The sequence below is a fragment of the Atta cephalotes genome, assembly GCF_000143395.1.
Source record: "Atta cephalotes unplaced genomic scaffold scaffold00079, whole genome shotgun sequence".
Lineage (NCBI taxonomy): Eukaryota > Metazoa > Arthropoda > Insecta > Hymenoptera > Formicidae > Atta > Atta cephalotes.
Genome location: NW_012130143.1, coordinates 1 through 4,951, shown reverse-complemented (window position 1 = coordinate 4,951; position 4,951 = coordinate 1).

Genomic DNA, 4,951 nt, shown 5'->3' with positions numbered 1-4,951 from the left:
TTATATATATATATATATATATATATATATATATATATATATATATATATATATATATATATATACATATATGTATACATACATACACATGTCTAAAAAAGATTAAATCTCCAACAAATTTATCGATAATAGTGTTATCTACAACTATTAATCAATGTGGAACAAGAAAATTATTGCTCCCAAAAATATCATTTAAAATATAAATCATACTATGTAAACGATATGTGATAAAGCTTTGAAAATTTATTTTTTTGTGTGAATAATTGTTATTCAACTGAACATTTAAATTATTAAAAGGTGGCCATATGTGTAAATAAAAAAGCCTGTGGTATGACATCAAGATCTTTCTTTAAACAATAAAATATTTGTTATAAATGAACCTGAACCCGGTATAAATCCTTTTACATTTAAATCATTAAACATAATTTTTTCTCATGTCATCCTTGAAATATGTACTTGAGAGATATATAATTTTTCTCGACTCAACACACTCGAGTGATATGCAATTAAAAAATTGCTAGTACGTAATATAACAGTCCTCTTTCAAGAACTAATCACACATTAAATCGTCAAAATTGCAAATATTGACAATATTAATGAAATTAAATTAATTCGTAATTAAGATCTTTATTTTTCAAAAATTTTAATTTGCATATCTCTAAACGAGAGACATAGAAATTAAACATTAAAAATATTTTTACGTACAAATTTTCCTTGTACATGAAAATTATTTGATGTCTTAGCCGTTAGAAATTAATGAGATACCAAGTAATAACAAGTCAGCAACTTTCCTTATCAAACAAATAAGAAATATTTCTTGAAAATATCTATCGGCGAGACGATAAAACGAGAACGAGGAATCGGGGCATTCAACTATGTTACTTGTCAGTTTATCGTTAACTTTCGTAAACTCATTGCTTGACCGTACTTGATGCGAGAGTATTCTCATAAATACGCTACTTAATGCACATAAATACGCTACTGTTCTCTCTCTTGTAGCGTGAGAGAACATACGCGTACGATTTGCCACGTGAAATTAACTCTCAACAATCACACCTTAGAAACAACTGCTCAAGTTATTACATATTAAATTATAAAACGTATTGTTACCAATGATATTCATTTATTGATAAAATTAATTGTATACTTCAAAAATCGGCACTTCAATTTTAATAAATATAAAAAGATTTAAATAATCAATTTTAAATAATCAAACGAAAAAAAATTTTAATTTTGTCTAGTCAAAACATTATTGGATAAACTAATCACACAATAATTATATTTCATTACGATAGGTTAAATAAAAGACTAAACGTTCCGTTTCTCTATGTATTATCAAATAGTGTAACCAATAAAATTGCAATAATATTGCAATAATAGAGTCGTATTGAAGTTCATTCTGAAATCGCATTTTGCATGCTTTTATTTACGAACCTGCCCAGTGTTATCGTCATTAATATGATTATCATTATCATTAGCGTGAATGTTCCATGCCGCGCACGAACGCACAATCTCTTCGCGAAGTCATCGACAACGCATAGTCGTGCCTCGGTAGCGACTTTCCGCTTCCGGTACGACCGTAATCGGCAACGAAGATTCTCCCATCGCTTACCGTTTCCAAGCTCAAACTCGATAAACAGCGTATATCTAATGGTTCCTGATAAGAAGCGTTTAGCAATGAAGGGAATGACTTCCGGATCGACAATTTACTAATTAAACTCCGATATGAATCTGGAGTTCAAATAAATTTTTCGACTAATTCTTCATATTAAAAGTATTTTATCGAGACGTATAATTTTACGTTGATACTCCAAAAGAATAATTTATTAATATATGATTAGATATATGTAATTATATAATAATCAATTGTATTATCAAATGCATAAATATCTGAAAACTACTCAAACATGTACATCAGGAATATCTTTTCATTGTTAATGAATATTAAATGATTTAATACTTCAATATTTATATACATTAAAATAAAAATACATTAATATTGTTCTATATATTTGCGATCACAAATGCAAAAACGTATGCGCTCTATTTGCGAGTTTCACAAAGTAGTTACGAAAATGCTCGCGTATTTTTCGTAAAATTTTATTCTGTGATCGACGTTTTTTTTCCAGTCGCTTGAACTTTCCGCGGATTGCTCGCTCAAACGATTTCGTAACTCTCGGCGCCGCGGCGCCCGGATTATCTTGTTACTTCAAACCAGCTCGACATACCTTTCCTGTACATCGACTTCTGTACACTATACACGTATCGCGCACGTCGGCCACATATGTCATGGCAATGTCAAAGTTAGCCTTGTCCATTTATACTAACCTTCATGCCCGATTGACTAAACGCGACAATGCGAGGAAATCGCGGTCATAGATTGATGAAGAAATAAACAGTATTTTACCAACGTGTGATTTTAGAACTTGATGCTTTAATTTCTAAATGTTCCAACAAAGTGTAGTATAAAGTATTTTGTATTTTTATTAGAAACAGTCCATTCAAGTTCTCGTTAAAATTTGATGTCGAATTTTTAGTATGCCTAAATGTTGATTTAACGACTTTTTATGTTAAATTGATTTTCAAAATTTCTTAGTGTTAAAACAACACACAATTTATGAATAAGTGAATAACATAAAAATAACGTTTTTTAAAACAAAAATTCTAAAATAAACGAATAAAATGTATTAACATATTATAAATGTTAATTTTAATTTTAAAGAAATATGATTGCGTACAAATTGTGTCAATGTTTTTGCATTTATTTTTTACATAATATTTGTGTTATTTTTTAACATGTTTTCATCTTGTGTTAATTAATTCAATACAAAAATTGAAGAGGACCGTTTGGGATATGTAAAAAATGTTAAATTTAACACAAATTTTCTATGTTAGAATTAAAAATTTATTGAAATCTAAAACTACGACTAAAATCACGTGATTTAGCTCGAGTTAATCTTTGCTTCAATTTTCAACATTAAATACAGCTCATTCACAGAAAAACCAAGATTTAATTTTTTATTAATTGCTTATTTAAAGTTCAATGACCTTTTTTTGTTTCAAAACATGAATAAAAAAATAGAAAACGAATCAAGAAAGAATAAAAAATTAGTTGTATTGAATCGTCATTCAGCTCGGGGTTGTATATTGAGTGAGACACGATTTCTATTACGATTATAAAGAAGTTAATGATGAAATAAAGTCATAGATACTCCACAGACTGTCGCCTTGCAAGTCGATCCCCTCCGAGCGTTTTCCAGATCGTTAAACATCGTGTCGAGCAAGCGTGTCGCTCATTGACCCTCATGTTCCAAGGATGTCCGATGGAAATTGACTAACGAAGAGATGTCATCGCGCAAAATGATCCCATGAAATAATTGCTGTTTCGAAATATCGCGATCCAAGAATTCTCTTCTCTCGATAAAAAAATAACGTACCATTAATTCCCAACCATACTGTCGTTTTGGATTTCGGATATATCGAAATTCAAATTTTTCTCCTTTCCTTCATAAAAGGAGTTATTGATGTGATCTTTTGAAAATCATGAGAGTCGCGACGCGTGACAAAATTCTATTCTACGAAGAGGTTAAAGATATGAGCATCTCTTATTATAATCAGAGGCACGCGCGAGTGTCACTCGAGATGAGATGAGAAACTCGCGATTTCTTTGCGATGATAAACAGACTAAACGTTCAACGTAAAATCTTCAACAATTTCATTACGCTCATATGAAATTTCCTCTTTACTTAATAATAAAATTACAGACCATAACGCATCTCTTATTAAATATTGCTTCATCTTCTTTCTATGAGATAAAATATATTTCACAATCAGAATGATATATGTTCTTGAAATGCTGAATTCATTTTCTTTCATATTCTTTTGTGATTTCTTAATTGAATCTTTGCCCACACATTAAATACAGATTACCAATAAAGCAAATTCTACAAAAGAAATAATAAAATATCGTTACATTCCTTTTCTGCAATTACGTAATTTAATTAATCATTTTATCAAATGAATTTTTTATTAAACAACATTCTAAATATTTTTCGCCTTAAACATATTTTTTTTTAATTTAAATTTTTTATTTCGTCATGACTTTATATAGAATCCTGTAAAGATCGTAACAACATTTAAGAGGAGATTCTTGAAATCATTTTGGAACAAAAAATCCTAATGTCAAGAAAAAATATTTTTCATATAATCAGATATCAATAATTATAATTAATTTTACCTTTTCATAATCTTTATATTGATATTAAAAAGAATCGATAATAAATTTTACTTTTAGCATTTTGTATTATACCACACTTAAACGTACAATTTTGAGGCGATATAATTCGCTAACTTTAAATTTTCACTTATAATTCAAAACCTATTTATAGCCTTGACATTTTAACATTAGAATTTTCGTCTGAAAATGATTTCAGAAATTTATCCTTAAATGTTACTCTTTATGGAACATTCTGTATAAACATTCATCTATTTGTCTATTTTCGTACAGATAATTCTGTATATTTTCAATATTTGTTAGATAACACAAATATTTCTTTACTCCTAATCTTCGAAATACCTTTAAGCATTTGGCTTAGCATAACAAAATATTAAGAAATATTAAGAAATATTAAGAAAGTCGCCTCTCTCTGTCTTTGTCACAAAATCGAAGCGACCGTAAAATAATGAAAATAATAATAAGTCTGCGTTGTACTTTTTGCATCTCCGCTTCTCTCTTTTCAACATCCAAATATATATTTATTTTCTTTTACAACTCAAACAAATCGAATCGACATAACATAATAATTTCTACATTTAATATATTAAATCTAAACATTAATAATTTGAAATTAATTATTCTAAATAATGAAGTATTACCACCTATATATATATAATATAAATAAAATAATAGAGAAATATATATATATATATATATATATATATATATATATAT